General features: G+C 36.0%; 1 pseudogene; it reads left to right on the forward strand.

The window, feature by feature from the left end:
• The first annotated feature begins 741 nt into the window (after window positions 1–741).
• On the forward strand, window positions 742–1,332 carry LOC120233993 (annotated as a pseudogene).
• Window positions 1,333–15,560: the final 14,228 nt, after the last annotated feature.

The raw sequence follows: 15,560 nt of genomic DNA on the forward strand, positions 1-15,560 counted from the left end.
AGGTACAAACTTCCAGTTATTAGAGAAGTAAGTACTCAAGTATTATACATTATGGCAATTTTGAGTTGTCACTACAAAGAGAAAATTTTTCCTTTTCTCTTTTTTTCTTTCCTTTCTTTTTATTGTATCTCTATGAGAAGATGGATTTTAGCTGAACCTATTCTGGCAAACATTTCACAATATATGTAAATCAAACAATCATACTGTACACCTTAAACTTATACAGTGAATTGTGTCAATTACTTCTCAATAAAACTCTGGGGGAAATGTTGTTTTTAGGTTTGTTTCGCTTGTGATATTAAATATTCCCAAAAATATAATTCCCCACAAGTATGAAGATTATGATAAAAATAATTTTACAAGATACAAGAAAAAAATGCCATATATTAAAGTATATCAACCCTTCAGTTTGATTTTTACTTCAAGATAATTTCGTGAGGAAACAAAAGATCACAAATAGTATTGGCATATCTCAATTACCATATTTATATGTGAAAATGGAGTATATAGTTTTTTTATTTGATGCAGAAACATTTATTTGATATTAAAACGCTTAAATCTTTGGATTGTCTTGACAGTATCATCTTTTTTAGTAAAAGGAAGGTGTTTGAGACCCAAGTCACATGTCAGCCAAAGATGGCTGTGCTCAGGCTAGTTGAGCATAGGTTGGAATGAGCCCCATTGTGGCAAAGGAGAATTAGTGGAGGCTCCAACTGTTGTGAGGAAAGTATAAGGCTCAAGATGGAAAATCATGAAGCAGGTGATACTGGAAAGGAAACTTAATTTTCAATATCATAACCAGAAAAAGTTACCAACTCCCAGAAGCAGAAAGGAATCTATTTGAACATGGATCAACATATATAGCGTTTAATGCTGCTCTCCGTAGTCAAATAGAAAATAGTGGTTTTTGACGCTTCTTAAATGTGGCAGAGTCCCTATAGCTGCTGGCTTACCAATGGCAGCAATCCCATTTTTGACTGCACATGCATCTTCCAAAGGTTTTGTAAGTTTACCTTTGAATACAGGTGATTTGAATTGTGAAACCTGTACAATAACATGGGATGGATTGATTGGTCTTGTTTTGGTGGTCTGTACCCTGTTTCCTTGGCTATACCTGTGAATGGTGGCCTAGCAGCCAGGTAGGAGTCAGCCCTGCTACCAGAGAAAGGAAACATCTTAATCTACTGGTCTAGAATTTCGAAGCCTGTCTTTAGGAAGATGTTATTTCCCATTTTGCTCCAAACTGTACTTGCATCATACCTTGGATCTATACAATATAAACTAATTATAAAGGCTCTTCAGTTACCTGAACCTGGCCTAGAAATTCAGTGATTGTTAAATAGCTGTATACACTCAAATAAAATTGTAATGTCTGAAAAAGAAAGAAAGAAAGATCTGTATAGTAAAGTGCAGCTGACTCAAAGTTTTGTTACTCAGGAAAATTAACAAATTCTCATCCACCAAAAACATATTAGGTGATTTTTTAAAAACACCAGAATTTGTTGATATTTAAGATCCTTTACTTGGCTTGTCTCCTCTATCCAGTAACCTGATTTGTGTTAGTTTTCCTGAGGGGTGTCTTGTACCTTCGGAAACATAGGAGAGAGAATATCAGATGATATTCCTCACCCAATTTTAGTATCTGTCTTGATATTCTCAACATAAAACCATACTAACACCAATTATAAAATAATGTATGAGACAACTGACAAAATTGAGAGAAAATTATTTGTCAAAGAAGTAAAGAGGCAATTCAGAAAAGCACATACTTTTATATGTATGTTAGTCTTTAAGCTAATAAATATTAAAAATGCTCTCCTGCACCACTAATAAAAAAGATGAAAATTATAATAACAAGGAGATACTGCTATTCACTTGTTTTGTTGGCAAAAATTTTAAATCCCCATCATTGTTCCATAATGTGAAGAAAATGCCCTTTCACATGCTGCAACTGGAAGGGTAAAATGGTACACATTTTCTGGAATATTTTTGGCAATGTTTTTTTTTTTAATTTCTTTAATGTTTTATTTATTTTTGAGAGAGAGAGACAGCATGAGTGGGGAGGGTCAGAAAAAGGTGGAGACACAGAATCTGAAAGAGGCTCCAGGTTCTGAGCTAGCTGTCAGCACAGAGCCCGATGCAGGGCTCAAACCCATTAACCGTGAGATCATGACTGAGTTGAAGTTGGACGCTTAGTCGACTGAGCCACCCAGGCGCCCCAGCAATGTTTTAAAAAAAACATTAAAATGTGCATATTCTTTGACTCAATAAATCTTCAAGAATTTATCTTAAAGAAATGATAGTGAGTAGGGTTCCTGGGTGGCTCAGTCAGTTACACAGCTGACTTTTTAATCTCAGCTTAGGTCTTGATCTCAAGGTCATGAATCCCATAAAAAAAAAAAAAGAAATAATAATGAGCAAAAACAGTTATGAAAATGTTCATTTCAGTGTTGCCTATAATAATAAAATGTCTGAAACAATTTAAATGTTCAAAAAGAGGAGATTCAATTTATAAGTTATTGTTTATTCCTACAATTAAATAATACAAAGGTATTTAAAGTAATAATATAAATCTATACTGACACTGAGAGATAGCTAAGATAAATTATTTAATGAAAAATGTCTCAAAAATATGGAAACGTGTGCATATATACTTAAATTACATATAGTACACAACAAAAAAAATTTTTTTAAGGTGCTCAAACTCAAGGTTTCCCTCAGGGCACTTGCCCGTCTCTAAAACTCTCAAAATTCAGATGCAATAAGCCTCACATGAAGGCAGAAATCAAGGTCTGCACTAAATGACAAATCAAACACGAACCTTCATACAAAGCAAGAAGCCCAAAGTTTAGCTCTCAAAGAACCAATAAGTAGGGAGAATAAACCAACCATTAGAAAACTGGGGATAGAAGGGAACTTCCTCAAATTTATAGAGGGCATGCATGGAAAACCTACAGCTAACGTTACACTTAATGTTTTCTCCCTAAGATCGGATATAATAAAAGGATGCTTATTTTGTCCCTTTTATTTGACTTTATAGTAGAGGTCTTAGCCAGTGTAATAAGACAAGAAGTAGAAGGAGGGAAAGGTGGCAGCAGCAAAATAGTGGAACTGGAAGTCCTAGGAGTCCCAGGTCTCATCCCCACCCCCACCAGAAACGTTGATTTAACAACTGTATAAGAAACAAAATACCTTTATAAGAGTTCAGAATCTAGTTAAGAAATTGAAGTATGCAGGTATGTAAAACATGAAAGTAGGCACACTGAAATAGGCAAGAGCAATATCACTCTACCCAAGTCAGCCCTTCTCTCTAGTAAGCACAGCTCAGTGCCAAGAGAGATCTTACTCCTCCTTAGGAAAAGGGTGAGTGATTGGGGTGAACATCCAAGGTCCCCAGCCTTCCAGTTTACTCCTGACTTTCAGGGCACTCCCCAAGAGCCGCTTTCTGTCTCACTTCACACAGAAAGCTGAAAGAACTAGCAGAGTTTAGACACCTGGGACAGCTAGGGCAAAAGGCACCTTCCTGCAGCCAGATCAGGTCTATGAGGTTCAGAAAAGGCACATGAATGAGAAGTTTTCTCTAAAGGAGAGAGATGATTTGAGTTTGAATCCAACATCCCATACTTTGGGAAGTATACTTCCCCAAAGGGCTGGTTTCTGCCTCACCTCACACAGAACTCTGAGGAAGTAACATACTCAGACACCAGAGGGGGCAAGAGTTCATGGGTTCTTGAAAGAAAAAGAAAGATTAGACACCTGGGGCAGCTAAAAACAAAGGTCTCAAGAATCTATAGCCAGGCTGACTGGTGAAGGTCTTTTCAGTCAAACCACTTTATAAAAACTGGGAAAGTTGGCTGTTTCTTCAAATATGCAGACACCAACACAGGACTATGAAAACATAAAGCATCAGGAACCACAAACAATCAAAGAACAAAATAAATCCCCAGAAAGTAACTGAGTCTAAAGAAATGGAGATCTATGCACTGCCTGACAAAAAACATCCTAAAGAAGTTTAATGAGTTACCAGAGAACAAAGATAGACAACTAAACAAAATCAGTAAAACAATATATGAACAAAATGAGAATATCAACAGAGATTTAAAAATACTAAAAAGTATGAAACAGAAATCATAGAGCTGAAGAATATAATAACCGAATTTAAAAATTCACTAAGGAGTTCAACATCAGACTTGATCAAGTGGAAGAAAGAATCAGAGAACTTGAAGACAAATCATTTGAAATTATGCATTCAGAAGAAAAAAAAGAAAACAGGATTTTTTTAAAAACTGAAAACAGCCTAAGAGAATTATGAAACACCATCAATGAAACTGTGATACACATTATGGGAATCCCAGAAGAGAGATAAAAAAATAAAAAATAAAAAAGTATAAGGCTTAAAGAAATAATGGCTGAAAACTTCCCAAATCTTGGGAGGGAGATGGATATCTAGATTCATAAAGCTTAAAAACACCAAAAAGGATGAATCCAAAGATTACATTAAGAAACTTTAACATCAAATTTTTAAAAGTCAAGGACAAAGAGAAGATTTTGAAACCAGTAAGAGAAATGCAACTCCTCATATACAAGGGAGCCCCCAGAAGATAACAATCAGTAAATTACTCAGTAGAAAACTTCAGGCAAGAAAAGAATGGGATGGTATACTAAAAGTATTGAAAGATAAAAACTGCTAACCAAGAAAACTTTATCTAACAAAACTATTCTTTAGAAATGAAGAAGAAATAAAGAATTCCCAGACCAATAAAAGCAGAGGTGGTTTATTATCACTATATCTGCCTTTTGAGAAATGCTAAAGGGAGTTAATGAAGTTGTTCAAGTTGAAACTATATATATAAACAGAGATAGATAGATAGATAGATAGATAAAATATCAACATTGAAGGCATACAAAAATATAAAATTAATTAACAAAAGTAAATATGCAGACAAGTATAGAATAATGTAGTATTGTAATCAGTTGTAAAAATCACTTTTAACTCTAGCATAGAAGTTAAAAGAAAATAGTACTAAAATAACTATAAATACAAAATGTATTAACAAATACACAGTATACAAATATAAATTATTACACACATAACATAAAGAGTTGGGGGAGAGAGGTAAAAGTGTAGAGTTTTTGTATGCAATTAAAGTTAAGTTGTTATCAACTCAAATAGACAGTTTTAACTATAAGATGTTTTATGTAAGCCTTGTGATAACCACAAAGAAAGTATCTATAGTAGATACACAGAAGAAAAAAAGAAAGAGATCAAAGCATATCACCATAAAAAGTCACCAACACAAAGGAAAAGAGCAAAGGAGAAAAAGGGGAACAAAGAACCCAAATCAAACAGAAAAAAATATTAACAAAATAGTAATAGTAAGTTCTTAACTATCAATAATTACTTGAAATAGATTTGGGCACCTGGTGGTTCAGTTGGTTAAGGATTCGACTTTAGGGCAGGTCATGATCTCACGGTTCATGAATTCAAAACTCATGCTGGACTCTCTGCTGTCAGTGTGGAGCTCGCTTCAAATCCTCTTTATCTCCCTCTCTCTGCCCCTCCCCCAACAATAAATAAACATTTAATAAAATATAAACAAACAAAAAATAAATAAAAAAAAATATATAGACTAAACTCTCCAATCAAAAGACATAGAGTGGCTAAATAGATAAAATAAAACAAGATGCAACTATATGCTGCCTACAAGAGATTCACTTTAGAATTAAAGACATTTGTAGACTGAATGTGAATAGTCCATGCAAAAGATAATCCATCCAAATGGTAACCAAAAGAGAGCACAGACGGCGGTACTTACATCAGAAAAAAATAGACTTTAAATCAAAAACTGTCACAAAAGACAAAGGTTATTATATAATAATTAAAAAGCCAATTCATAACAAAAATATAACAATCGTAAACATATATGCACTCAATACTAGAGCCTCTCAATATATAAAGCACACATTCACAGATCTGAAGGGAGAAATAGGTAGCAACACAATAATAGTAGAAGACTTCAACTACATTTTCAACAATGGAAAGACATATCCAGACAGAATGTCAATAAGGAAACAAAGGACCCAAACAACACTACAGACTGAATGGTCCTAACATACTTATACAGAACATTCCACTCCCCCCTCAAAAAACAAAACAAAACAAAAACCAGAATACACATTCTTCTCAAATAAACATGACACATTCTTCAGGAGATATCACGTTATGACACACAAAAAAGGTCTCAACAAATTTAAGAATTTTGAAATCACACCCAAATGTCTTTTCTGACCACAGTTGGAAATAAGTCAGTAACAGAAAGAAAACTGGAAAATTCACAAAAATGTGAAATTAAATAATAATACAATCCTGAGCAATCGTTGGATCAAAGAAGGAATTAAAAGGGAAATTAGGAAATACCTTGAAACAAACAAAATGAAAATACAATATACCAAAACCCATAGAATGCAGCAAAAGCAGCATTAAAAGAGAACTTTATAGCAATAAATACCTACATTTAAAAAGGAAGAAAGATTTTAAATAAATACCCTAAACTTATCCTCAATGAACTAGAAAAAAAATAGACACACTAAGCTCAAAGTGAGCAGAAGGAAGGGAATAAGGATAAGAGCAGAAATACAGACTAGAAAAACGATAAAAAAAAATCAATGAAATTAACAGATGGGTCTTTTAGAAAGATAAACAAAATTCATAAGTGGTTAGCTAGACTAAGAAAAAGAATGAAGACTCAAATAAAGTCAGAAATGAAAGGAAATATTAAAACTGATAGCACAGAAACAAAAGAATCTTAAGACATTACTGTGAACAATTACATGCAAACAAATTGGATAACTAGAAGACATGGATAAATTCCTAGAAACACATGATCTACAAGAATTGAATCATGAAAAAATAGAAAATCTGAAAAGACCTATAACCAGTGACGAGACTGAATTACTAATCCAAAATTTCCCCAACAAATAAAACCCCAGGACCAGATGGCTTCACTGGTAAATTCTATCAAATATTTAAAGAAGAATTAATGCCAATATTTCTTAAACTGTCTCAAAAGGTGAAGAAGAAACACTTCTAAATTAATTTTTAAGACTTTATTACCCTGTTACCAAAACAAAAGACGGATCTCACACACACATGCACGCACGCAAATGCCCATGCACACGCACACACATACACCTATAGTCTGATATCTCTAATAAACATAGATATTAAAATCCCTTGACAAAATACTATCAAATAAATTTAACCACATATTAAAAGGATCATATCCCATGACTAAGTTGAATTTATCTCTACAAAGCAAAGATGGTTGAAAAATAAAAATCAATTAATGAAGAGGAGTTAAGACGGTGGAGTAGTAAAGGGACCCTGGTTTGTCCCATCCCTCAAACACAGCTAGATCAACAACAAACATTTTGAATACCTAGGAAGTCAATCTGAGGATTAACAGAACAATCTGCATAATTTGAGGGAGAGACCGCAACAGGTATGTGGTATGGTGCAGAGGGGTGAATTGGGGGAGAAGAATAGAGGGGAAGGAGCCGTTTTCATGGAGAGAAGACAGAAGGGGAGAGAGAGTAGTTCTCCAAAACCATTAACAGGGGGGAAAGATAAGGTTTCAATACCACCAGTTTTTTATAAACAGTGGAGCACAGAGTCAAGTTTCAGACGTCAGGCCCTGGTGGTGCTCTGGTGAAGAAGAAAGATGGAGCCCAGGAGAAGTGGTTCTCCTACTTGGAGTGCATTTGGTAGAGGTAATAGAGCCTCTCTGCAGGCAAAAGACACAGCAGGCACCATCAGGCGACCACATTCACCTATATAGGAGCAAAAGACGCTGTCTGATGGCAGCAAACCCTGGCACTGGTTGTGTGTTGTGATTTACCATAAACTCTGAGCTTTTGCCTCTGCGTGGTTGCACAACCACTTCCTGGGACAAGCCAGCCTTGGTCACAGCGTGGCAAAACCCTCTCCCAGAAGATCACTGGGGATCCAAACTGGGGGGGGGGGGGGGTATCTAAACTGTGGAGTTTGGAAACATAGCCATACCTGAGATAAAACTTTGGAGAAAGTTTTCCCTACCTTATTAGGGAGACAACTCAGACACAGACATGGGAAAGGCAGAGTGCTGATGGAAGCAAGGGACACAGGAGGTACGACTGGTCATTTGTGAGGGCACAAACTTCCCACTCTGGAGGGTAGGAAGCAAGGTGAAGTCATTTTCACCATTAGCTCACCAACACTGATGGACCCCAGTGAACTAAACAGTGCCACCAACTGGAGAATGAAGCCATTACACCAAGCCCTGCCCTCTGTGCCCTCTAGGCACATCTCCAGGAGAGTGAGTAGGTCTGAGAACCAGAGCAGCAGCCTCCTCCCCGAGAATACCAGCACAAATCACTTCCATAAGCTTAGTCTACTGATCTTAGACTGCTGCAAAGACTATAACAAGAGATGAAGAAGGGTATTATATCATTATAAGGGGTTTAGCTATCAAAAAGAGCTAACAATTATAAACATTTATGCCCCCAATTTGAAGCCCCGGAATATATAAATCAATTGATTAATTGAATTGATCAATTCAATTGAATTGAATAACACACTGGACCAGATAGACTTAACAGATATATTCAGAAAACTTCATCCTAAAAGAGCAGAATACACATTCTTTTCGAGTGCATATGAAATATTCTCCAGAATAGATCACAAAATGGGTCACAAATCAGCCCTACACAAGTACAAAAAGTTCAAAATTGTACCATGCATATTTTCAGATCACAACACTATGAAACTTGAAGTCAACCACAAGAAAAAATTTGGAAAGACCTCAAATACATGGAGGTTAAACAATGAATGGGTTAACCAGGAAATTAAAGAATAAATAAAAAATACATGGAAGCAAATGAAAATGAAAACACAACAGTCTAAACCCTTGGGATTCAGCAAAGGCAGTCCTAAGAGGGAAGTATATACAATTAAAGCCTATCTTAAGAAGCAAGAAAGTTCCCAAATATACAACCTAATCTTACACTTACAGTGGCTAGAGAAGGAACAGCAAATAAAGCCTAGAGCCAGCAGAAGACGGAAAATAATAAAGATTAGAGCAGAAATAAATGATATAGAAACAAGCAAACAAACAAAAAACCAAATACAGTAGAACAGATCAATGAAATTAAGAGCTGATTCTTTGAAAGAATTAACAAAATTGATAAACTCCTAGCCAGACTTATCAAAAATAAAAAAGAAAGGACCCAAATAGATAAAATCATAAATGAAAGGGGAGAGATCACAATGAACACCACCAAAATACAATTATAAGAGAATATTATGAAAAATTATATGCCAACAAACTGGGCAATCTGGAAGGAATGGACAAATTCCTCACAAACTACCAAAACTGAAACAGGAAGAAATAGAAAATTTGAACAGGCCATAACCAGCAACGACATGGAATCAGTAATCAAAACTCTCCCAACAAACAAGAGTCCTAGGCCAGATAGCTTCCCCAAGGACTTCTACCATACATTTAAAGAAGAGGTAATACCTATTCTTCTCAAACTGATCCAAAAAATAGAAATGGAAGGAAAACTTCCAAACTCATTCTATGAAGCCAGCATTACCTTGCTTTTAAAACCAAAGATTCCACTAAAAAGGAGAACTACAGATCAAATTCCCTGATGAATGTAGAAGCAAAAATTCTCAACAAGATACTACCAAATCAAATTCAACAGTATATTAAAAGAAGTATTCACCATGATCAAGTGGGATTTATTGCTGGGTTGCAAGCCAGGTTCAATATTCACAAATCAATCAATATGATACACCACATTAATAATTAAAAAAAAGAGATGAGAATCATATGATGGTTCTCAATAGATGTCAATAGATGCAGAAAAATCACTTGACAAAATACAGTATCCAATCTTGATTAAAAACGCTCAACAAAGTAAGGATAGATGGAACGTACCTCATCATCATAAAGGTCAAATATGAAAGACCCCTATCTAATATCATCCTCAATGGGGAAAAACTGGGAGCCTCTCCCCTACAGTCGGGAACAAGAGACAAAGATGTCCACTCTCATCACTACTATTTAACATAGTATTGGAAGTCTTAGCCTCAGCAATCAGACAACAAAAAGAAATAAAAATATCCAAATCAGCAAGGAAGAAGTCAAACTTTCACAATTTCCAGACAACATGATACTCTAGGTAGAAAACCTGAAAGACTCCACCAAAAAATTGCTAGAACTAATACATGAATTCAGCAAAAGTCACAGTATATAAAATGAACATGCAGAAATCTATTACATTTTTATATATCAATAATGAAGCAGCAGAAAAAGAAATCAAGGAATCCATCCCATTTACAATTGCACCAAAAACAATAAGATACCTATGGATAAACCTAACTAAAGAGGTAGGGGTAACTGGGTGAAATAGTTGGGTAAGCGGCTGACTCTTGATCTCGATTCAGATCATAATCTCAGTTTGTAAGTTTAAGCCCTGTGTCGGGCTCTGTGCTGACAGTGTGGAGCCTTCTTAGAATTCTCTCTCTCTCTCTCTCTCTCTCTCTCTCTCTCTCTCCCTCTCTCTATTTCTGCCCGTATCCTGCTCATACTCTCTTTCTCTCTCTTTCAAAATAAATTAATAAACTTTAAAAAAAAAACTAAAGAGGTAAAAGGTCTATACTCTGAAAACTGTAGAAGCTTATGAAAGAAATTGAAGAGGACACAAGGAAATGGAAAAGCATCCCATCCTCGTGGACTGGAAGAACAAACATTGTTAAAATGTCCATACTACCCAAAGCAATCTACACATTTAATGCAATCCTTTTGAAAATACCACCAGCATTTTTCACAGAACTAGAACAAACAACCATAAAATTTGTATGCAACCACAAAAGACCCCAAATAACCAAAGCAACCTTGAAAAAGAAAAACAAAATTGGAGGCATCGTGATTCTGGATTTCAAGCTGTATTACAAAGCTATAGTCATCAAGACAGTATGGTAGTGGCACAAAAACAGACACATAGCTTAATGGAACAGAATAGAAAATCCAGAAATGGACCCACAACTATGTGGTCCACTCATCTTTGACAAAACAGGAAAGAATATCCCATGGAAAAAAGACGGTCTTTTTAACAAATGGAGTTGAGAAAACTGGATAGTGACATGCAAAAGAATGAAACTGGGCAACTTTCTTACACCATATACAAAAACAAATTCAAAATGTATGAAAGACCTAAAATATGAGACAAGAAACCATCAAAATTCTACAGGAGAACACAGGTTTTGACCCTGGCCAGAGCAACTTCTTAATAGACATGTTGCCGAAGGCAAGGGAAACAAAAGCAGTGATAAACTATTGGGACCTCATCAAGATAAAAAGCTTCTGTACAAAAAAGGAAACAATCAACAAAACTAAAAGGCAGCCTACAGATTGGGAAAAGATATCTGTAAATGACATGTGCGATACAGGGTTAGTATCCAAAATCTATAAAGAACTTATCAAACTCAATATTCAAAACAAATAGCCCATGAAAAAATGGGAAAAAGCCATGAGTAGACACTTTTCCAAAGAAGACATCCTGATGGCTAACAGACACATGAAAAGATGCTCAAAATCATTCATAATCAGGGAAATACAAATCAAAACTGCAATGAGATACCACCTCACACCTGTCAGAATGGCTAAAATTAACAACACAAGTGACAAGAGGTTTTGACAAGGGTTCAGAGAAAGGGAACCCTCTTGCACTGTTGGTGGAAATGCAACCTGGTGCAGCCATTCTGGAGAACATACGGAGGCTCATCAAGAAACTAAAAATAGAACTCCCCTGTGATCCAGCAATTGCACTACTAGGTATTTACCCAAAGGATACAAACTACAGATCTGAAGGTGTACATGCACCCCAATGTTTATAGCAGCATTATCAACAATAGACAAACTATGGAGAATGCCCAAATGTCCACTGACTGATGAATGGATAAAGAAGATGTGGTATATGTATATACAATGGAATATTACTCAGTAATCAGAAAGAATAAACTATTGCCATTTGCAATGATGTAGATGGAACTAGAATGTATTATGCTAAGCAAAATAAGTAATCAGAGAAAGACAAATACCATGATTTCACTTGTATATTAAATTTAAGAAACAAAACAGACGAACATATGGAAAGGGGGGGAGAGAAAAGAGGGAACAAACCGTAAGAGACTCTTACAAACCGTAAGAGACTCTTAATGATAGAGAACAAACTATGGGTTGACCAAGGGAGGTGGGTGGGAGATGGTCTAGATGGGTGATGGGCACGAAAGAGGGCCCTTGTTGTGATGAGCACTGAGTGTTGAATGTAAGTAATGAATCACTGAATTCTATTCCTGAAACCAATATTGCACTGTAAGTTAATGAACTTAAATTTAAATTAAAAACTCAATGTGATACATCACATTAATAGAATGAGGGAAAAGTTTTCATCTCAATAGATGTTGAAAAAGTATTTGACAACACCTATTCATGAAAAAACTTTCAACTAGGTATGCAAGGGATGTATCTCAATATAATAAAGGTCACATACAAAAAATCCCACAGTTTACATCATACTCAAAGGTGAAAAACTGAAAGATTTTCCTTTAAAGACGAAGAACGAGGACCGCCTGGGTGGCTCAGTCAGTTAAGCATCTGACTTTGGCTTAGGTCATGATCTTGTGGTATGTGAGTTTGAGCCCTGTGTCAGGCTCTGTGCTGACAGCTCAGAGCCTGGACCCTGTTTCGGATTCAGTGTCTCCCTCTCTCTGTCCCACCCCCACTTGTTTTCTCTCTCTCTCTCTCTCTCTCTCTCTCAAAATATAAATAAACATTTTTTTAATGTTTTAAATAAAAATGAAAACCAAGAACAAGATAAGAATGCCCACTCTTGACTCTTGTAACTTCTATTCACTGTGGTACTGGAAGTCCTAGCTACAGCAATTAGGCAAGAAAAAGAAATAAAAGTTATCTAAATTGAAAAGGAAGTAACAAAATTATATTTCCAAATGACATGATCCCACATGTAAAACATCGTAAAGGCTTCAAACACACACAAAAAACCTATTAGAAGTAACAAACAAATTCAGTAAAGTTGTAGAATACAAAATCAACATTCAAAAATCAGTTTCTATCGCTCTTTCCACCATCTTGGAACCTATGGAGGCCTGCTGGGAACAGGACTCCTAAAATGACAAACATGTCTGGAAGGCTGTGGTCTAGAGCAATTTTTGCTGGCTGTAAGCGGTGGTCTCTGGAACCAGCGGGAGCACACAACTCTTCTTAAAACTGACAGTGTTGGGGCGCCTGGGTGGCTTAGTCAGATAAGCGTCCGACTTTCGCTTAGGTCATGATCTCGCGGTTCGTGGGTTCGAGCCCCGCATCGGGCTCTGTGCTGACTGCCAGCTCAGAGCCTGGAGCCTATTTCAGAGTCTGTATCTCCCTCTCTCTCTGACCCTCCCCTGCTCACGCTGTCTCTCTCTCTCTCTCTCTCTCCTAGAAATAAAAACAAACAAACAAAAAACCTGACAGTGTTTATGTCTGAGATGAAACTGAATTCTATCTAGGCAAGATATGTGCTTATGTGTACAAAGCAAAGAACAACACGGTGACTCCTGATGGCAAACTGAACAAGACCAGAGTAATCTGGAAGAGTAACTCATGTTCATGGAAATAGTGGCATGGTTCATGCCAAATTCCAAAACAACCTTCCTGCTAAAACCATTGGTCACAGAACCCAGGTGGTGCTGTAACCCTCAAGGATTTAAATTAACTGAAAAACAAACAAACAAATGCATAGATTTGTTCTCTTGTATTTTTGTTTAAAAAGAAACAGTTTCTATCAGTTTTTTTCAGTATAGAAAAATCATTTCTATACACTAATGTGAACCATCCCAAAGGGAAATCAAAGACATAATCCCTTTACTGTAGCATAAAAAATATTTAGGAATAAATTTAGCCAAGTAGGTGGAAGACATGTACATGAAAACTATAATACATCACTGGAAGAAATTTAAAGAAGACAAATAAATGGAAAGACACCAAGTTTGTGGATTAGAAGACTTAATATTGAAAGCAACCTACAGATCCAATACTATCCCCATCAAAACCCTAAGGAGACTTTTGGGGCGCCTGGGTGGCTTAGTCGGTTAAGCGTCCGACTTTCGCTTAGGTCATGATCTCGCGGTTCGTGGGTTCGAGCCCCGCGTCGGGCTCTGTGCTGACTGCCAGCTCAGAGCCTGGAGCCTGTTTCAGTCTGTGACTCCCTCTCTCTCTGACCCTCCCCTGCTCACGCTGTCTCTCTCTCTCTCTCTCCTAGAAATAAATAAAATCTTTAAAAAAAAAAAACAAAAAAACCCTTAGGAGACTTTTTACAGAAATAAAGAAAAACAATTCTAAAGTTCATATGGAAATACAATGGCTATTCTGTAATAGCCAAAGTGATCTTGAGGAAAAAGAACAAAGCTAGAAGCATCACACTTTCTAATCTCAAAATATATTACAAAGATAAAGTAATTAGAACACTATGGTCCTGGCATAAAACAGACATGTAGAATGATACAGCAGAACAGAGAGCCCAGATAAACCCACACATGTACAGTCAACTGATCTCCACAAGGATGCCAAGAATACACAATGGGGAGAATATAGTCCCTTCAACAAAGAGCATGGGGAAAACATGAAAGGAAAGAAATCTACATGCAAAGAAAGTGAAGTTGGACCTTTATCTTACACAATACATAAAAATACAAAATACATAAAAATAAACCCAAAATGGATTAAAGACTTAAATGTAAAACTTGACACTATAAAACTCCTAGAGAAAAAAACGGGGAAATTTTGACACTGGACATAGCAATGATTTCTTGGATATGATACCAAACATATAAACAACAAAAGCAAAAATAGATGTGGGACTACATCAAACAAAAAAGCTACTGCATGGCAAAGGAAACAATAATCAGATTTAAAAAGGCAACGTATGGAATGGGAGAAAATATATTCAACCATATATCTGATAGTTAAAATCCAAAATATATAAGAAACCCCTACAACTCAATAGCAAAAAAAAAAAAAAAAGGCTTTTAAATATAAAAATATGCAAAAGATTTGAATAGGTATTTCTCCAAAGTTGACATATAAATGGACAACAGGTATATGAAAAGATGCTTAGCATCACTAATCATCATGGAAATGCAAATCAAAACCACAATTAGCTATCACCTCACACCAGTTAGGATGGCCACTATCAAAAAATACATAAATAAATGTTGGTGAAGATGTGGAGAAATTGGAACCTTTCTACACTGTCGATGAGAATGTAAAATGGTGCAGCCACTATGGAAAACAGTACTGAGGTGCCTCAGTAAAATTTAAAAAGAGCAATTATAAGGTCCAACAAACTCACTTCTGGGTATAGACTCAGAAGAATTAAAAGCAGAATCTCATAGATGTATGTGCACTCATGTCAATGGCAACTCTATTCACAACAGCCAAAATACAAAACCAACGCAG

The sequence above is a fragment of the Hyaena hyaena genome, unplaced genomic scaffold (assembly GCF_003009895.1).
Source record: "Hyaena hyaena isolate Hyena2069 unplaced genomic scaffold, ASM300989v1 scaffold_100, whole genome shotgun sequence".
NCBI lineage: Eukaryota > Metazoa > Chordata > Mammalia > Carnivora > Hyaenidae > Hyaena > Hyaena hyaena.